General features: G+C 39.5%; 1 long non-coding RNA gene across 1 annotated transcript; it reads left to right on the top strand.

Annotated features, from left to right (window-relative positions):
• The first annotated feature begins 125 nt into the window (after positions 1-125).
• On the top strand, positions 126-20,758 carry LOC123477839 (uncharacterized). The gene is made up of 3 exons (XR_006652837.2): positions 126-186; positions 7,948-8,018; positions 20,627-20,758. It is a non-coding gene; the product is annotated as an uncharacterized lncRNA (long non-coding RNA).
• Positions 20,759-21,621: the final 863 nt, after the last annotated feature.

The raw sequence follows: 21,621 nt of genomic DNA on the forward strand, positions 1-21,621 counted from the left end.
CCGGAACTGGTTCATAACCCGGGCAACTCGAGAAGAGGCCGGCAGAGGGCGGTGTTGGACAGCAGATGGTATTCGAAGCGACCCTTTTGGCTCCAGCCGCGAAGGAGGTGGAACTGGCGGGAAGAGCCCAGACTACAAATTGCAGAGTCTAAGTGGGACTGCGTCTCTCAGGAGGTGACGGCGCAGGTGGGCGGCGCAAGTTCCTGGGGCTACGTGTTGCGGGGATCCGGAGAGACCCTGTCACAAAGTGAAAATGTGTTCTCAAGATATTTAGCCAGTTAGCCGTTTTGGGGACCGGTCAAGTTATATTTCACCAGAACGCTGACCCGTGCGTGGGGGTGGGGGGTCCTGGGTGTGGGCCAAGAAAGACTCTTTCCACCCATAACTCGAAGCTAAGTGTAAGACACTTGGTTTGCTTTGGGCGCCAGCACGGCTTCCAGACCGCCCGGAGTGGCGCGCGCCCGCCGCAGATTGCTGAGCGCTGGTAGCCCGGAGTCCCCGCCGCCTCCTCTCAGGTTGCAAAAGAGCGCCGGGTCCTGCAGTTAGACTGCCTGGATTCCAGTCCTGCTGCGCCTCTGTTTGACCTTCAGCTTTAACTTATTTGGGCCTATTGTAAAACCTGTAGCCTTCCAGGGTTGTTATATAGATGAGCTAATGTGCCCCCAAGGGAGCTTAGAGTAGAGCCTGGAATTTGTAAGTGCTACACACCAGGTGTTAGTTAATGTTGGTAAAAGCTCCAGGAGCTCGGCCGAAGGGGCAGTCTTCCGCGCTAATTAAACGCCGTGTTCTTGAGTCAGACTGCCTAGAACCAGATCCAGGTGTACTGTACCTACCTGGGACAGGTTGTTTAACGTAAGTCCTATTTATAAGGTGATAAATATGATACAGTTTATGGTACATGGTAAGCGCTCAGTAAGTCTTGGCTGTGGTTATTCACCATATTACTCTGACGACAAAGGAAGGCTCAGAGAGGTAAAGTGACTTGTCGAATGTTACATAACTAGGAAATCTGGGAACAGGAGGAAGCTTACTCACAGCTTTACGACTACTTAAATATTCTCTGTAAAATGTTCTCTAGGCTCTTGATACTTTACAAGTGTGGTCTCTGGACCAGCGTCAATAGCCCCAGCTGGGAGTTTGTTAGAAATGCAAAATTTCTGGCCCTACCCCAGACATAATAATTCAGAACCTTCATTTTAACACGATCTCCAGGTGATGAGTGTGTACAGTCAAGTTGGGGAGGCACTGCTGCCTGTGCGGTGAAAGAGGTTTTGTTTTCCTTTAAAAGGAGTTTGGGAGTAATAAGAGGGGGTTATGCTGGAAAATTAACGTATAGAAATGGACATAATAGCCATTAGGAAATAGACTTAGTTAAGTTTCTGCTAGACAAAGCTTTAGATGCAGCCCCATCTGTCACACCCGTCCCCTGAGTTTGGTCTCTTTTTGAACTCACCGTCTTTCCTCAGCTATTCTTTGTTCATTCACTCATAAAATATTTACTGAACACACTTTATACTTCAGGCATTGTATTAGAATCTCCTTTCTTCCTCCTTTCTAAAAGCATTTTAGGATTTGCCAGAGTTTTCCTGAGCCTTTTTACCTGAACACTCAGCACCAAATCCAGTCATCCTCTGGACCAAGTCTTGGTCAATGGCCATATTAGGTAACAGCTTTTAACCTTAAAGCTCTTGAGATTTGCTGAAGGAAAGAGTTAAGGACATTGGCAGCTGCTCTGGAATTGGCTTAGCTTCTGATTCATACATACATTTAACAAACATTTGAATGCTTTCCATGTTTTAGACAATAGCTGCAAAGATAATTGAGACCTTATGGAACAGTGGAGAAGAAAGAAAGGTAAAGAGAAATTTACCATAGGGCATGATTAGGCATTTAATAGGAAGCACAACTATGTAGGATCCATCTCCTCTATCAACCTGAGTTAGTGGGGGCAGGGGGGAGTTGTGAACAGGTGCTGAGTGGTATGCAGTCTCACTGGTTGAAAATGGTATTTGGTTTGAATCGTACAAGTCAACTTCTAATTGAATTCTAGTTGTTTTATGCTCAATGGTTTTGTAGTCCAAGTGGATTTTAATTTCCACGATGGCTGGAGACTTATTTTTACTTCCATGTTGTTGAGTGTAGTGCTGAATGCAAAATAGGTATTAAATACATGAGGCTTGAAAGAATAAGCCTAGTAAACAGACTTTTCTTTTTTAAAATTATATTTTATTGATTATGCTATTACAGTTGTCCCAGTTTTCCCCCCTTGGTCCCCCTCTACCCATCACCCCCCCTCCAGTCCTACAGGCAATCCCCACACCTTTGTTCATGTCCATGGGTCATGTGTGTAAGTTCTTTGGCTTCTCCATTCCCTATACTGTATTTTATATCCCCATGGCTATTCTGTAACTACCTATTTGTACTTCTTAACACCCTCACTTCTTCACCCATTCTCACCCACCCCACTCCCATCTGGCAGCCATCAGAGGTACAGGGGATGGGGGCTCACTGAGGCTGGCTGTTGCTTGTTTGAGAGAATTTATGAAGTTGTGAAGCATGAGACAAGAGCAGACATTCATGTGGAAAAGCCTGTAAGTTGGGTGGGATGGAGGCTCTGGGGATCTCCAGGGTGGGGCAAACAGTGTTAGCCAGGCTGATGGAGACTCAGGTATGGCACCAGCCTGCCAGCTCTGTGGCTCTGTAGGGGAAGGGCTCAGAAAAGGGACAATGGCCTCTGCCTGCCCCTCTGTCTCAGCTCTTGCTTTTTTTCCAGACACTTCAGTTTCTCCCTGTGTGCCACGGTGCCTGCCTTTCAAGCTGCTACCCTAGTGCTGGAACTTGGAGTGAGTCTAAGTCTTGGTTCTTTGAGGGGAACTTCTTGGGACTCCAGAAGTTTCTTCCACCAATTCAATCTCTGCTGGTTTTTGCAGCCAGAAGTTATGGGGACTTAACTTCCCTGGCACTGGGACCCTGGGCTGGGGGGCCTGGTGTGAGGCTGGGACTCCTTGCTCCTGAGATACCCCTCCCAAATTTTTATCCACCACATATGGGAATGTTTCGCCAGCCCATTCTGCATCTGTGCCCCTCCCACCAGCCTGGATGGATGTGGTTTCTGTAATTCTGTAGTTTTCAGTTTTCCATTCAACTCAATTTCTGACAGTTCTGAGTGGTGGTGGTTCTGTATTTTAGTTGTAATTTGACGTTGTTGTGTGAGGAGGCAAGTTGTGTTTACCTAGGCTGCCATCTTTCCTGGAAGTCCTGAGACTTTTCTTAATTATAAAAGGATTAATGTTGACTCTGTTAGATTCTAGGTGAGCAAAACTGGGAAGATGGGGTATTAGAGCATCCGATTGAGGCAAGGCGGTGAGTGGTGGTCTCCAGCTTGCATTTGTGTCATATATATGTTAGGCAAGGCTGCAGTGTCAAGAAGAAGAAAACCTGCTAGTGATGTGCAGATAGATGTGAAATTATTTTAACAGTACAACAAATGATTGCATATGTTATCTTTTCCCTTTGTCTTTTCTCTATGTTGGTTTCCCTTCTTCCCTTTGTCTCATAAGACAGAGCTCTCAAGTTTGGTCATTAGGCCCTCCTCCTTTTCTCTTTATACTTGCTTTTTATGAATTTCACCCACTCTTGTGGTGTCAGCTGATATTCGTGCAGATGGTTCTTTTTTTTAACTGTCAACACTATTAGAGATGTCCCCAATTTCCCCCACTTTTGCCTCCTTCCACCCAGATCCCCTGCTCCAGCCTTCACCACATTGTTGTCTGTGTCCATGGGCTATGCATACTCCCACATGTGTTCTTTGGCTAATGTCTTCCAGTCCCCCCAACCACCTCCCCTTGGAGATCTGTCATTCTGTTCCATGTATCCATGCCTCTGGTTTTATTTTGTTTGTCATTTTATTCTGTTTTTAGATTATACATATGAGTGAGATCATATGGTATTTGTATTTCTCTGACTGGTTTATTTTGCTTAGCATAATAATCTCCAGGTCTATCCATGCCGTCACAAAGGATAAGAGTTCCTTCTTGTTTACAGCTACATAGTATTTCATTGTGTTAATGTACTGTGCAGGTGGTTTGTAGAGTATGTCTTTATTTCTTTCCTTTTCAGAGCTTTAGGCTCAAATCTCCTGCTGGGTTCTTTCACCATACTCTAAACTCAGTATGTGTAAGGTGACATAACACATCATCTTCTCTCAAATTTGTTTTTTCCATCATCCATCCATCCATCCATCCATCCATACATACATACATCTATCCATCCATACACTTTTTTTTCTCCAACAATGTTTACAGAAGGCCTTTTATGCCCAAGGTACAATGCTATGCATTGGGAATACAATGTTTGGTAAAAATAGGCTCAGTTGATGTTATTCTCATTTTAGTCTAGTAACTCAGGCTTGAAACTATGATGTCATCCTTGATTTTTCTCTTTCCATCTCCAAATCCACTCAGGCAGAAAATCCTGTTAAATTTGTCTTGCGTTTTACCCTTTCCATTTCCACTGCCATGACCTTACCCCTGGACAGGGTCTCTTCCATTTGCTTCTCTAGATCCTCCCTCCACTTCGCTCTATGCCCCTGGCATCCAGCTGGGTGCAGCTAGCAGGGGGTGATGACAGAAGGTCAGAGGGTGTGAAGAGAGTAAGGTGAAGGTATGTATGCCTCTAGTCCTCTGCAGATTGCTGTGGGTTGGCTGGCTTTTCTTCTTTTTCTTTTTAACTTTTAATACATTTTTTTAATTTTTCAATTGCAGTTGACATACATTATTATATGTTTCAGGTGTACACCCCAGTGACTAGACATTACATAACTTACTAAGAGATCATCCTGATAAATCTCACACCCATGTGACACCATACATAGTTATTAGAATGTTATTGATTATATTCTCTATGCTGTAATTTACATCCCCATGACTATTCTGTAACAACAAATTTGTACTTCTTAATCCCTTTACCTTTTTCACCATCTTCTCAAACCCCCTCCCATCTGGCAATCATCAAAATGTTCTCTGTATCTATGAGTCTGTTTCTGTTCTGCTTGTTTGTTTTTTAGATTTAATTGTTAGTAGATATGTATTTATTGCCATTTTATTGTTCCTATTTTTGGTCTTTTTTAGAAAAAGATTTTATTTGTTTATTTTTAGAGAGAGGGGTAGGGAGGGAGGAAGAGAGGGAGAGAAACACTGATGTGCGAGAAAAACATCAACCAGTTGCCCCTTGCATGCCCGCAAGCAGAGATATGGCCCACAACCCAAGCGATGTTCCTTGACTGGGAATTGAACCAGTGGACCTTTCAGTTTGTGGGACCATGCTCAACCCACTTAACCACACCGGTCAGGGATCTTCTTCTTCTTCTTCTCCTCCTTCCTACTTCCTCCTCTCCCCTCTCCCTCTTCTTTCTCCTGCCCCTCCTCCTCCTCCTTCTTCTTCCCTTTAACATTTCATATAATACTGGTTTGGTGGTGATGAACTCCTTTAGCTTTTTCTTGCCTGGGAAGCTCTTTATATGTCCTTTGATCTTAATGATAGCATTGCAGGCTAGAGTAATCTTGGGTGTAGTCCTTGCTTTTCATTACTTTGAATATTTCTTGCTCCTTCCTTCTGGCCTGCAAAGTTTCTTCTGAGATATCAGCTGACAGTCTTATGGGAGCTCCCTTGTAGGTAATTAACTGCTTTTCTCTTGCTGTTTTAAGATTGCCTTTAACCTTTAGCATTTTAATTATGATGTGTCTTGGTGTGGGCCTCTTTGGGTTCATCTTGTTGGGGACTCTCTGTGTTTCCTGGACTTGTATGTCTATTTCCTTCACCAAGTTAAGGAAGTTTTGTGTCATTATTTTTTCAAATAGGTTTTCAATTTCTTGTTCTCTCTCCTCCTTCTGGCACTCCCATGATGCAAATGTTAGCATACTTGAAGTCATTCCTGAGGCTTCTTACACTATCCCCATTTTTAAATTTTTTTTTTCTTTTTGCTGTTGTGATTGGGTGTTTTTTGCTTCCTTATCTTCCAAATCTCTGGTTTGATCCTCAGCTTCATCTACTTCAGTGTTGATGCCCTATAATGTATTCTTCATTTCAATTAATGTATTCTTCATTTCTGACTTATGATGTTCTATCTCCATTTTTGTTTCATGTCTCTTTGTTGAACTTCTTACCAAGTTCACCTACTCTCTCCCGAAGTTCATTGAGCATCCTTATAACCATTGTTTTGAGTTCTGCACTAGTAGATTGCTTGTCTCTGTTATGTTTCATTCTTTTTCTGGAGTTTTGTTTTGTTCTTTCATTTGGGACATGTTTCTTTGTCTTCTCATTTTGGTAGTCTCACTGTGTTTTTTTCTGTGTATTAGGTAAAGCTGCTACATCTCTCTGGCTTGGTAGAGTGGCCTAATGTAGTTGTTGTTATATAGATTCCAGTGGCACAGCCTCTCCAGTCACCCAAGCTGGGCACTTGAGGTGAGCCTCCTGTGTGGGCTGTGTATACCCTCTTCTTATTGAGCCTTCATAGTCATTGGCATGTCAATGGGAGGGATTTACCCCCACACTGGTCAGCTGCAAGGACTGGATGTGACCACTAATCACTGACCTCTGACCTCTGTGGAAGATCAGCTGTACAGAGGCCCACCCCACAGAGCAGGACTTACTTTGGCAGGGTTCTGGTGCCTGCTGATTCCACCCCTTGAGTGTGCCACTTGTGGAGATAGCACTTAGATGTGGTCTGAAGCTGTCCACTGGGTGCACTGGGGAGGTGCAGGCCTAGGTCAGCTGCCACATGTGTCCTATGTGGGGCCACCAGCATGAGCTACAAAGCAATCTGAGATGGCTGCTACTTGTGCTAGGCTTGGAGGTGCCCAGGAGAGACCAAGTGGTGAACCAAGGCCCACTGCCTCTAGTGCCAAGCCTGGGACCACTTGATGAGAGAGCCTGCTGAAGCCAGATGCTGCTTGTTTGAGAGATTTTAGGAAAGTCTGAAGCATGAGCCAAGATAGGCCATTCATATAGAAAAGCCACTGGAGACAGCTTGCATGGGCCTGAAATTTGGGTGGGGCTGGGCCTCAGGGAATCAACAGCATGGGGCAATCAGTGTGAGGCAGGTTGATGGAGACTCAGATATGCCTACGGGTTCTGAGAGGGGAGGGCTCAGAAAAGGAGCAATGGCCCACGCCAGTACTTCTATCTGGGAGAAAGCTCCCCTGTAGCTCTCACCCTGATGCCAGACAATTTAATTCTTCCTTGTATGGCTCTGGTGCCTTTGAAGCTACTACCTCTGCACTGGAACTCAGAAGGAGTAAGTCCAAGTAAGTCCCTGTGCCAGCACTGTAAGAGGAGCTGCCTGGGACTCCAGAAACACTTCATCTCCCTCAGCCTCAATCCCTGCTGGTCTTTATAGCCGTAAGTTATGTGGATTTATCTTCCTGGCACTGGAACCCTGGGCTGGGGGGCCAGGTGTGGGGCTTGGACCTCTGCAGTTGAGATATGCCTCTGGATTTTTATCCACCACACGTGGGTGTGGGACCAGCCCTATCCACGTCTCTGCCCCTCCTACTAGTCTCAATATGTCTTCTTTAATTGCATAATTGTAGGACTCCCATTCAGCCAGATTTCAGGTGGTTCTGAATGATGGTTGTTTAGTTGTAATTTTGATGTGGTTGTGGGAGGGTGCGAATACCGCATTTACCTATGCTATATCTTGACTGGAAGTTTTGGAGGATTCTTCTAAATGGCCATAGCTCCAATCAGGCAGCTGTCTCTATGCAGCCACCCTCTCTTGGCTCCTGTGACTGCTCCTCTGCTCCTGTAGGCCTGGGAGTGGTTATGGCTCTTGTCGTTGTAGCAGTCTTCTATTTTGAGTTTTCTTAAGCTATGCCCACATCTTTGTAATATTCCCTTAGTGAGTTTTTCTTAAATTACCCAGCTTGACTTCTATGTTTTTCCTTCCAGGACCCTGACTGATACCCAGGGAGCTATCCCAGAAGCATCCTTACAGTTTTCTGCCTCTGGTCTCTCTACAGGTCAGTCCTGAAGATTCATGTACCACAGATTTTGCCAAATCACTCTATCCAAAAATTCCTTTCTCTACCCAATAAAATACGGTTGTTTTTGGTGTTGAATGTTCATTATTGGGCCCCAACCAACTCTTTATTCACATGGATGATAGTGCTCCTTATGATTATTTTCCAAATATTTCTTCCCCATTCTTATTTTTCATCTTAGCTGTCTTTCTACAACCTTAAGAACAGTCCTCAAAAAAGGACAAAAATGAGGTGCAGGAAAGAAGAAGCAACAATTACATTTTTGTAGCAACTATTAAGAAGGTTTTCATTAACTAAGGTAAACTATGGGGAGATTTTACCCCCCCCCTTACCTTCAACCAGGGACAAGAAGTTTAAAGACATGAAAGTAACACCTTTTACCTTCCCTTAAAACATAACATCATTGGCCAGTAAAACATTTTTTGTAAGCAATGTCCTCATTCTTTTGATACAGTATTAACTTAGATTTACTTTCTAAATGTTTTTGAGCTGCTCCTTTTTGTTAGTGGAAATTTTTAAGGATGATTCAACCATTCTTTGAACATAGTTATTTTGAGTATTTTTATGTAGGAAATTCAATGTGCCAGTAATTTGATTAAATAGTAGAAAAGGGTCCTTAAAATGCTTATGTTACTCATAGTTCATCTTTACTGATTTATAATTTTAATTTAGAAGTACTTGAGGGGAAAATTTAATTTTGAAAATTTCTTATAGACAAAAATCTGTGTATTAATGTGCCTCAGTTTAGTCAGAAACCTGTACAAAAATGTCCTTAATTTAAAAAGGAACAAAAACGTTATAGTATTAAAATTTTGTGCAGTTAGTATAGAAGCATATTAAAAAAAGCCTACCAAACAGTCTAATTTGCCTACAAAGTACTTTGGATTTTAGGATAGTAAAAATAATGGTAGCATTTTGGAGTCAACAACTTGTTTTGCTCGCTGTAAAATACACAATGATTTTTGAAAATTGGCAAATGCAGTTTTCTTTAGTTTTTATTTTTTTAATGTTACCTCAGGACATTTTTTTCATTGCTTTTAGAGAGAGCGTAAGAGAGGGAGGGAGGGACAGAGGGAAGGAGAGAAAGAGACAGAGAAACATTGATTGGTTGCCCTCTTGTACTGGGGATTGAACCTGTAACTCAGGCATATGCCCTGACTAGGAATCAAACCCGTGATCTTTTGGTTTACGAGACAACACTTCAACCTACTGAGCCACACCGGCCAGGGCAAAGGCAGTTATCTTTATGTGCCAAAATGTTGTCACTAGTGGTAAGCACCACTGGCTGATTGTTTTCATTCATAAAAGTTTATCACCAAATCCCAAGGGAATGAGATTGATGTTAGGCTTCCGATTTTACTTCTATAAGGAATTCAATTAAGAATGAAAGATTGATATAAAAAGGAAAACTGAAGTTTCAGAATTTAAGGGATATTTGTACTCAAAGAATCTAATAACAGAAAATGTAGATCTATTTCTTAGATTATCCTTTTCTATTATATTTTGGTTTTTGAAAGTAAAATTCCAATGAATAAGAAATTATTTGTGTATTCTTAGTCAATAAATTATAAACAGTTTTTACAAATAACTTTAGAGTGATTTATTCTAGATTAGGCAACTGAGTCATAAATGCCTTTCCCCTCAGGAAAGCAACTTTATTGTCACACAGCCATCAATTTGTCTAATTTATCTTTGTAATCATAGACCATGTGTAAATATATGTTGTTTTTCTTCTAAACTTCTCAAATAAGCAATATTAATAATATGCAGTAAGTTACTACTGTGCCAAATAAACATTAATTCTTGGCCTCTCTTAACCAAAATTGTTTCTAAACATTATTGATCCATTATTTTTTAGAACACATCTATGAAAAATATGAATAGAAATACTAAAAATATGACTGCATATCTGGTAAATTCTGTAGCAAAACCACTTTTTTTCCTAGGTATTTTTACTTGCCAAAGGAAGACAGCAGAAAAAAGCGCCTCTTAGTGGCAAGGGTGTGTGTCATTGTGTCCTTGTTGGCATCCAAGAGTGCACTGAAGTCTCATCCAGCTCCTCGAGCCACTTGGTAATGACCAAGATCTAGGTGCTTGAGGAGTGTGTACTTTCCTGCAAGGTCTCAGTAGAACTTGTTATTTAGAATGTATAAGTAATGTTCCTTGTATTTTCCAGTATTTATTTCACTTGCCTCATTATCTAAGATAGTGTTGAATTTCAGTTGGGGAAGCTGACTTAATTATGGTAGGTCTTGAGTTCCCTTCTCTGGAAAGCCTATGGTTTGCAAAGGAAATACAGTTTAGGTCTCAGGCTTCAGTTTATTATCTGGAAAATAAAAGGTTTTGACAAGGTGGCCTTTGTGATTCATCTCTGTGATCCTTTTGTTAAAAATCTAAGCTCTTCAGGTGTTCCAATACTGTTTTCTTATAAAGTGCTTTCTTTTCTGGGTTTTTTAAAAAAATTTACTTATTTGAGGGAGAGAGAGAGGAAAGGAGAGAGAGAAACATTGATTGTTGTTCCACTTATTGATGCACTCATTGGTTTATTCTTGTATGTGCCCTGACTGGGGATCAAACCCACAACCTTGGTGTATTGGGATGGCATTCTAACCAACTGAGTTACCTGGCCAGGGCTCCTGGTTGTTGATTAAAGGTTTTGGCTGCTATATCTCATTTTACAAACCTCTCCCTCTTCCTGAGCCATTTATCTCATTCCAAGGCTGGCTATTTGACTCTGCATAGTGAAACAGCTTCCTGCACACAGTATAGTCACAGTGCTAATCAGCTTTCAATAACATGGAGGCTGATTATTGTGTTTTGTGGGTTATTCATGATGCTTTTCTTTTTTCTTTGCTGAACCATTAAACTACTTTGAGAATTGGAAGGTAGGTAGAGAATGAGCTTTCATTTTACTATTAGTGGTTCTGGAAAAGTGTCTTATAGGGGAAAAGGTAAAAGATATTTATGAAATATTTATATTTTACAAGGTTAGGTCTGAGAATGAAAGATTGTGAATTGGCTTTATCTGTGTCTTTCCTGGACCAAGATGTAGAACTGATGATATTCTTTGATTATTACATTTATAGTAAAGTATTAAAGAAAGCTTCAAAGTTAACTTCCCTCAGATTATAAAATTGGGGCAGTTTTGTGTTTCCCTAGTTTGGTGTTGCTTTGGAGAAAACTAATGAGAGAATTTCAAGACACAGAAGGTAAAGTAGAATAAAATATAATAGCATTTCTGGTATGTTTAGTAATTAACATTCTGAGAATGAGTCTTGGTGATTTCTGGCCTGATTCCCCTGGGAAAAATTCCCCAAGGGATCATTATCCCATCTGAAAAATGGCCTTGGATAGAGTTTGTGTAGATGGGAGGAGGAAGAGAGGTGTTCCAGGATAGTAACAATATGGATAAAGACCTGTAGCCAGTATTTATGGAGGAAATACAATGTATCAGGCACTGATTTTCTTTATGAATCCTCAAAATAGGCCTAGGAGGTTGATATTACCAGCATCTTCATTTTATAAATGGGAAGACTGAAAATCATAAGGGTTAAGTAACTTGTCTAAGGTCATCAAGTTAGTAAATGGTAGAACAGGGATTTGCACCTTCGTAGTACACCAACACAGGCACATGAGCACTATACCCCAGAGCTTCCTCTCCTTGGTCCATTACTGGTTTGGTTTGCTCAGGATAGATGGTTTGTATTGGGAGGTAGGACATAAGCTTGGCTAGATTGGTAGGCCAGTACCAAATGTGGAATACTTTTAGGATTTGATGCCAGAGGAAGATTTTAAACCAGTGAAGACGTAACCAAAATGGTATTTTCTTAATTATATTATTTACATCTTCCATATTCTAACTAAAATTTTCTTTTTAATCTATCAATTATTGAGAGGTGTGTTGAGGTCTTCTACTTTGATAATAGATTTATCATTGTATAATTATACCAAATTTTCATTACATATTTTGATATTATGTTATTAAAGAAAATGAATGATTTACTAAATCCTCCTGGTGAATTTTTTTTATTTTTTATCATAACATAGTGATCATATCCTTAATCATTCTTTCATAGTACTGTAGCTATATTGCCACTTTTAATTAGTATTTGGTTTATATTTTTCCATTTTTCATTTCCAAACTGCATCTGTTCTTTTGCCTTAGATATGTCTCATATAAGAGTGTACAGCTGGATTTGTTGGTGGTTTGTTTTTTTAAGTCAAATCTGACAATCTATAACTTTTAATGAATACATTTAGACTATAGTTGTTTTGGTTACTGATATTTTATTTCTATCTTATTTTATGCTTTCCATTTACCTAGTCTTTTCTATACCTATTTTTCTCTGCTACTGCATTGTATTAGCTTGATTGAGTTTTCTTTCTTTTTTTAAATTGAGATATAATTGATATATAATATTATACTAATTTCAGTCATACAAAAAATATTTGTATATATTATAAAACGATGGCCACACTAAGTCTCACTAACATCCTAGTTCATCATAATTGATTTATTGGAAACACTCCTGTGAAGGAATTCAATTATTTTCTAAGTTTTTACTAGAGCATTTAGAGATCCCTTTGAGACAGTTCTGTGAATTATCTCATATAGCTGTTGTAAAAATAATTGCTAGATTATCATTGTATTGCTGTATAGACAATGTATAATTTTATGTATAGTATATATATATATATATATAAATTGAAATATTTAGAGACTATTAGTTTTTGTTGTCATCATCTCTAACAGCTATAAAAATAAAGGGGAAATGGGAACTGCTACTTGAACAAAGGATATTTTACCAAATGTTCTTTCCCTTTTCTTTATTTCCTATTGGAATCTTGTATAAAGCTGTTTTCTTACAATACACAACAAAAGGATTTATTCTCTTGACAATATATTCAATAACAGATGATTTAGCAGGCACTATTGATATCTTCCTAATGGTAATTTCTTCTAAGCAAGTGCATGATGAGAACATTTTGTTACATTATATTTTTCTTCCTGTTTACAGCTCCCAGGTTAGCCAGATACATAAGTACACTACAGCTTTGCTACTAAGCCTTTGTGGCAGCATCTCATGCTATTTGCAGTCTTGAAAATGGACACATGATAGGATACTTTAATTTTTTTCTTTTAAGTTTGCATAGATCATGAGTCAGCCAATACTTGGTGTATGCCTAATGCAACAGACTCCAAGTGCTATAGAAAGACAACAGGATGCCTGTACTGCAAGGACTGTTAGTGTAACTGAGGCGAAAATGCCATCCTGGGAAGGCATATACAAAGTGTGGCAGAACTTCCCAGACATTGTAATGTACCCTGGCACAGGTATTTGCTCCCTTCCCATCATACCTTAGTACCAGTCCCAGTGCTTTTCTTAGCCATGTGCTTTCCTACTTACCATGTGCAGAAAGAGAAGGGAAGTCATGTAGCTTAATATTTTGGAATAAGATCCAGTGCCTCCCAGGAGGAAACAAGATTTGAATGAAGTGTCATCTGAGTAAAGTGGAGGATAAAAGTTTGAAGGAATATCTTAATATTCATGAAGTCCTTTCTGAGTTGTTTACTAGTAATCATTGGTAAATGAAAAAATAATGTAAATATAACTTACAGACTTGCTGTCTGCCAAGTCATAGCTCATGAGTTTAATGAGGAAAAGTCAATGGTTCTTTATTGGATGCTGCTGCTCCTTCTGGTTTATATTCAGAGAGGCAGGGTGACTTCCCCAGGGAACCCTGTCCTCCCACTACTGTCTCTGGATTGGGGCTTCCATCCTGCTCTTGTCCTTCCACTTTCAGAGTCCAGGCCAGAACGGGTGCTTAGGATGGTGCCAGAGAGTCATCACTGTCCAACTGCACCATTTGCCCTCCCCCCTCCCGAGTCCTGTCTTCTTCGGGTTTCAAATGTCAGTTCTGAGATGCTGTGGGCTAGTGACCACCAACTTAGGCTTTCTCAGAACCACATGAATGTGATTCCTTATGGTCTCTAATTTATGTTCCAGACTCAGTCCTCGGGCACTGTTACTGAATTTAGGTGCAACATATCAATCAAATTTATTACTGTTTTATGCAACAAAATTATAAAAATATATTATTTTAAAATTGACACAAATGAAAGTGACAACTATAATTCAAAATGTAAACCTTTTGTCCAGCAGACCTGAAGTCAGAAATACCTAGAATTTTGGAAAACAAAACTTTGAGATATCACAAGTTTGTGTTTTATGATTTAAAAATGACCCAAGTGCTTTCTAAAGATTCTTTAATACCAGCTTCTCCATAGCATACTGAACCAAGTGGCTTTTTCTGTTTCTTTTTGATATAGTAGATCAAAAAAGTAGCTTCAGGATCTTGAACCCATGAGAACAATATCTATGTTAAGGATGGTAACGCCAGTACGCAAAAGGACCAAGAAGGAAATGTATGAATGAAGCCCACAACTTCCACACATTCTGAAAAACTATTTGAAGAGATATTTGATCTATAGCTTCCCTGGTCTAGAAAACTTGAAAATATTACTTAGTTACTATGGGTTAATCTGGATCCTGTCTTCTTTGAGTAAAAATGATTACTCAAGAAACCTGTTAAGTGTGTTTGCATAGTCTTCTGAAACTAGCATTTCCCCGAAAGGGTACCTGGGTAATCCTTTCACATGTCTGCTGTGTTTCTCTGAGTAATCAATTACTTTGTAAGGATTTTCCAGTTCATCAGACTATAATATAATCTCTTGTGCTCTTAAACTTCCACCAGAAGCAAAAAATAGTAAAAGAACAAAAGTAAAGATTACAAAGAACTGAAGTTGTGGGTTTTTAAATGTTGACCCCAGAGAATCATATATGGCTGAGAAACAGCGGCCTCTTTCCTGAAATATCACGCCCATCTGAACCCAAGTTGTTATTACTCATAGCAACAGAGATCCATCTTAAAGACAAATTATCAGGGTTGCTATGGAGATGATGCAGGCAATCATTCAGAAGATTGCCCAGAAGTATATTTCCTTGAATATTGATAAATCCCATGCAACATGTGTCAGTCTGTAGCAATTATAAAACAAATTGGATATCAATGACTTCTAGTGACTCTGCCCTTAGGCTGTGCCCATGATGTGTAACCCACACTCAGATGCGATTGTAAGTATGAAAGTAGAAACTCGCAAATGACACTCTGTGCCACAGAGTTACACACACAGAGTGGATGATTTTCAGATTTGAATATGTGTGAGAATCACTAACAGTACTTAATGACAAAGGATGGGTTTAACCTGATTCAGGGGATATGCAGACCATGTTTTGAGAAAGTTTTGGAAGCATCATAGAGGTTTTGACCTGTTTTCTTGATAAATGGTCTTGTTCACTCTCTGGAAGCCATTTCTTCAGCTACATAATGTTAACGTTCCTTAAGTAAAGGTAAATATGTTTTATCATTGTTCAGGGCCCTTTTTTCATATATTCATGATGACTCCAAAGTTTATACCCCTAACCCAGAACTTTTCTTTGACCTGCAAGTGAATAGATCCAACTGTCTGGTGGACACCTCTACTCGACTGTTTGATAGACTTCTCCCACCTCACACAGCCACACTCAAATCACCCCTGAGCCTGCTCCACATCCAGTTCTATTTCAGTTAATACAACATCATTCTTCCAGTTGCCTTTGCCAAAAATCTTGGAGTCATTCAAGGAATTCTTTTATTATTTCTGTCATTCCCCATATCCAATTGCCTGACAAATCCCCTAGCCTCTAGAGGCATTCAAAGTATATTTAGAATCTGATCATTTCCCCCTACTTCTTGCTACATCCTCATCCACGGTTTTAACCATCTCTCGCCTGAATTATTTCAGGTCTCTTTACTGGTCTCCCTGCGTCCATTCTTCTTCCTTTACCACCTGTCCTCAACACAGCAGCCAGAGTGTTCTTCTAAAATTAAACATCCTGTCCCTCTTCTGACACGGTTCCCCGTGTCACTCAGAGTAATAGCCAAAGAACTAAGATTGACCTACAAGGTACAAGATCTCTGACCTCTTCTTACACCTCTCTCCCACCTGCTCACTTTTCTCTAGGCTCAGTATCTTCAGCAATATTCCTTGAAGCCACAGGGCCTTTGCACTAGCTGTTCCCTCATTGTACTAGTTGCTTAAAATGCTCTTCCCCGAGATACCTGAATGGCTCCCTTCCTCACCACCTTTAAATCTTCACTAAAATGTTGCCTTCACCAAGGGCCAACTCTTCCTCATTTATTTATTTAACACTGTGACCATTTCCCCCTTCTGCACATTTTCTCTACCATGATCCCCCCAACCTGCTTTGCTCTGCTCTGGTTTTCCACAGCACCTCTCCCCTGGTAACATACCGGATTAGTTTATCATCTTTTCATTGAATGATTCATTGATTTAATGTTTATTGTTTATTTTTCTTTTTTCCACACTAGAGTTTGAGTGTCACCGAAAAGGGGTTTTAATCTATTTTGTTAACTGAGTTGTTTTCCATGCTTAGAAGGGTGCTCAATAAACTCAATGCAATATTTCTGGAGTAGTTATTACAAGGCAAATGCTATTTTAAGTTCTAGGAATACAGTTGTGAATAGACAGGACAGCCCCTCCTTGAAGCTGATGTTCCTAGCGGGAGCAAACTGCAAGAGAGCAGAACTGCAGAGTGTGCGGCACTTTGTGTGGAGGACAGCACAGGGGGCTGACAGAGGAGAACCCGGCAGTGGCTCTAGGCAAAACGCGCAGTGGTGTGCAGGGAAGCTAACACTTCCGAAACAGAGAGAGTATATTACAATGTACCAAAGTACAGGGATTACAGAAAAGTGAGCATGAAGAAGAAAGAATGTGGGGTGGGGGAGAGAAAGAAAGTTATGTAAACAGCGTATAACAGCAGCTCCGAATAATAATGGCTTAACCACACGGTGGTTTATTCTCCCAAATGAAAAATCCACAGGAGGGAGCCAGGTGTTGGATGGCGACTTCAGGATCCCATCAGAGACCCAGCATCCTCTCTCTCTGTTCTACCATCTCCGGCATATGCCTTCCATCCTCAAAAGTCACTTCCAAGAAGGACAAAGAGTGCATCTCCTGGTTGAGGAATCTCTCAGAAAAGGATACAGTACTTCTCATGGGCTGGAACTTAGTTGCCTGGCCATACCTAGCTGCAAAGCAGTCTAAGGAAATGGGTCTTTTAACCTAAGACATTGCCACTGAAATTACTCTGCCATAGGAATAAAGGAACAAATTGGAATTTGTTAGAAGAGGGCCCAAGATTAAAACACAGAGCATTAAAGAGTCAGACCAGGCCTGGGGGAAAGGGTTGGTGGTTAAAATGTTACTTTGATATCATTAGTTCCTTATATTTATGTGTTCAGGGGTGATTAGCAGGGAGGGAGATTTCAAAATTATAAAACCAATGTCCTTAGAAGAGATGGTTAGCATTTCAAATCGAAAAGGTGCTTTGGTAGTTGTCTGATTAATGCTTCTGACATGGAATATTGACTATTTTTATGTCCTTTGAATAAAAGGAGTGTAGGAAACGAAGATAATTGGTCTGTCTTTCAGATCACATTTAGAGAATCTTTATAAAGAGGATCAGGAGTCCTTTGTTTCTAAATTTATTTGAATATTGGTATTTTAAATAAAAAGGAATAAAAGTACAGTGAGAAGTCATTTTGTATCCTAGGCCATTAGATCCCCAAACCAGTAGAATTCCAGTGCCTCCCCTAGAAGCAACCACGTTTATCAGTTTCTTGTAGAAGGAGTCATATGAAGCTGGTGAACCATATGAAGACAAATGTGTGCTTCTCATTGTTAACAGTGAAAACTTTTTAGGCATTTATAGACGTGCAAGCTCCAATGATACCATTTCCAGGATCCCCCACCTAGATTAAGCCAGGAACAACGTTACTGCCTCTCAACTTCTTTCACGTATTTTTATAACTATCATTATTTTTATTGTGGCAAAACATATATAACATATTTGCCATTTTAATTATTTTTAGGGTACACTGCTCAGTGGCATTAGGTACGTTCACATTGTTGTGCAACCATCATAGCCATTTCCAGAACTTTTTCCTCATCCCAAACAGAAACTCTGTACCTGTTAAATGCTAGCTCCTCATTTCTTGCTCCCCTAGTCTCGTAACCACCACTCTACTTTCTCTCTCTATAAATTTGCCTATTCTAAGTACCTCATGTCAGTGGAATCATACAATATTTGTCCTTTTGTGTCTCGCTTATTTCAGTTAGCATAAAGTCTTCAAGATTAATCCATATCATGGCATGTGTCAAAATTTTCTTCCTTTTTAAGGCTGAAAAATATCCATTGTATGGATATACCACATTTAGTTTATTCATTCATTTGTTGAACATTTGGGTTGTTTCTACCTTTCTGCTATTGTGAATAATGTTGCTATGACCTTTGATATAAGTATCTGAGTTCCTGGTTTTAATTCTTTTGTATCCTCTATGTCTTTTTATAACAAGCTGTGATTTATTGTAGTTGATACACAGATGCACAGATGCTTTAAATTCTTTGTTAGATTCTAATCCCTTGACAGGAATTATATGTTTTTCACTCAAAAACTCACTCATTTGGTCACACAACAGTTATATATTGAGCCCTACTGAGTACCAGACAGACTCTATGATAGACTTTGGGGACACAGAGTACAATGATGAACATGACCTCTAGCCTCTTGCTATTAGTGTAGGTCTAATGAGGGACATTTTCCTTCATTCATCTAGAACAATGCCTTGTGCATTGTAAATATTCAACAAATATTTGTTCACTTATGACTTACTGACTTCCTGTATCCTCAGTGGATCCTGGGAGTATCATATTAGTGTCAGTAGTAGTAAAAATATTTGGAATAAATGGAATCTCTATGAAATTAGGAATCATGCCTTTCTTGTTCACACATATACTAGCAAATAGCATGGTATCCAGCCCACAGTATGGGCTCAATAGTTCAAAACTGAATGTTGATGACATAATTCGTTCTAATGAACTCTGACAAGTTCTGATGAACTCCGCCCATGTATCATGAATGGAAAAGCTGAGGCATTTAAGAAAAGCAGTGACCAAGTCAGAAATAGAACCTGGGTCTCCTGACTTGCAATCTGATGCTTTATGCTCTTGATCACACTAGTGTATAAAATTAGAACTGATGTTCCACCTTTCTGCGAAAGATGTGAACTTTAATTAGGTGTAATCACACACAGTATAGAGAAGATTTAAGGCTTTTAAATTTCCTAAAAATGATAATGAATCAGATTCTAAAATGAGCTTGTTAAATGCTATTCTTAAATTAAAAAGATAGTAGCATATGATGATGAATTGCTATTTGAGCTGTGAGGTGTGAGGTATCACTGTGTTGCCTGTTTGGGGAGGCCTTACAAAGCTGCCTAATTTTATACACCATTTCTCTGTTCATTCAGCTTGACCCCATTCTTGGAGTTTGGAAATGATACCCAATTCTTGACTATCAATGAATTATTTAGGCCTTCTGGGGCTTTTTGAGCAACCTAGTTAGGAAACATTTAATCCTAAGTTACTTGAATTAAAGTTCAAATCACTTTAGTTCATTAGGAATTCTGGTTAAATTTTTCATGAGGGAGAAAGTTGAGGTCTTTAATTATTAAAAGGGTTTTGGATTATTTGTGTATCTTAAAGCCAAGTTATTCTAAAAATTTCAGATATTTCAATTTCCCAAATGCCTCCAATATTTGAAATGAGTAAATTTGTTTTATAATAAAACTTAAGAATATAGTTTGGAAACCTAAGGACAGTACAGATTAAATTCATACCCAGCTGTAGCTGATTAAGTCCTGAAACTGTGTAGGTCCACTGATGGCACAGGAAATAGAGGACCTTAGTTCATAAGGCAAAACCATTGTGTGTGTGTGTGAATGAAGAATTTGACATTTTAAGAAGAGTGAAGTGAGCAGGAATTATCTAGAAGAAGTTGAAGAGAACAGAGTGTTACCATTACTGTCCCAAAGTTAAAAAGGACTTGGGTACTGTCGGAAAGCGAAAAAGCCTAAAGGTCAGACTTGTTGCCCTTATTTTAAAATTAATTATTATTTCTTTTTTATGGTGACAACAATTAAGATCTAGTGTCTTAGCAACTTTGAAGTTTATAATATAGAATTGTTGACTATAATCACTATGTCATGTGCTAAATCTCCAATATTTATTTATTAGTTGTAAGTTTGTACACTTAAACATCACCCCAATTCCCCCATCTCTCAGCCCCTGGTTACCACTGTTCCACTCTCTGTTTTTACAAGTTTAGCCTTTTTGGATTCCCCATACGTGTGGTATCATATAGTATTCATTTGTCTCTGTCTGACTTATTTCACATAGCATAATGCCCTTAAGGTCCATCTATATTGTTGCAAATGGCGGGGTTTTCTTCCTTCTCATGGTTGCATAATATTTCGCTGTATATGTATGTATGTATCAAATCTTTATCCATTCATCTGCTGGTGGACACTTAGGTTGTTTCCATATCTTGGCTATTGTGAATAATGCTGCGATGAACATGGGAGTGCACATATTTCTTCAATATCCTATTTTCCTAACTCCTAGGAAAAAAACATAGTGAAGAAGCTCCTTGGCATGGGTCTTTGCAATGATTGTTTTGGATATGATACCAAAAGCACAAGCAACAAAAGCAAAAATAAGCAAGTGGAACTCCATCAAACTAAAAAGCTTTTGCACAGCAAAGGAAACCATCAACAAGATGAAAAGAAAACCTATGGAATGGGAGAAAATATTTGCAAACCACGTATCAGATAAGTGGTTGTTACATTTGTTGATGTGCATATTTTCTAGATAATAAAATAAGTTTTTGCCTTTATGATAACAGGAAATTCAGAAGTCTTCATAGTTGCCACAATTTGTCACAATTATGGAAATATTTCATCAATTTTGTTGTTGTTGTTTGGGTATTTCCCATCACACACTTATCTAGATTCAGGAGTATGAAGATAAAATAACCAAGTTGTGGTCCATTATGTTTGGCCCTTCACTACCAGCCTTACTGATTTGGGTGAAATATGTTCAAGTGTTTGTTGTGATAGTAAGGACCAGAGCAATAATTATAGGTAATTTGGTGAAATCAAAGACCTAACAATAGATTTTGGTTAAAAGTTGTCTTGGTGACTGACTCGGTTTTGATGTGCTGATTTCCCTGTTTGTGTCCCAGTGAATGATGGGGGCTCTTTCTGTAGCAAGTGGGCCACCTTTTCTCCCTATCCAACCATGTGTAATGAAAGAGCAGAAGCTGAAGTAGGAGAACCTTCTTGTCAGTGACCTCTTCCTCTCCTGATCCTGCCAGACAACGGCCAGAGCCCAGTGAGAGGAGGAATCAGTAGTTCCCATTGTTCTCGTCATGTACATGTATCCCTCTGAAGAAGGTAGAGAGGCAGTCAGGGAATTGGGGCTAGAAGTGGGAGAAAAATATGTAAGGACAAATCCAGGGTCAAGTAACATCAACATTAGGACAGTGAATAGGAGGCTAATGCCTTGGCAGTCTTAGCCTTTAAAAATATTATCACAGGCATATATACTATGCTAAGTGC

This window comes from Desmodus rotundus, chromosome 8 (genome assembly GCF_022682495.2).
Source record: "Desmodus rotundus isolate HL8 chromosome 8, HLdesRot8A.1, whole genome shotgun sequence".
Taxonomy (NCBI): domain Eukaryota; kingdom Metazoa; phylum Chordata; class Mammalia; order Chiroptera; family Phyllostomidae; genus Desmodus; species Desmodus rotundus.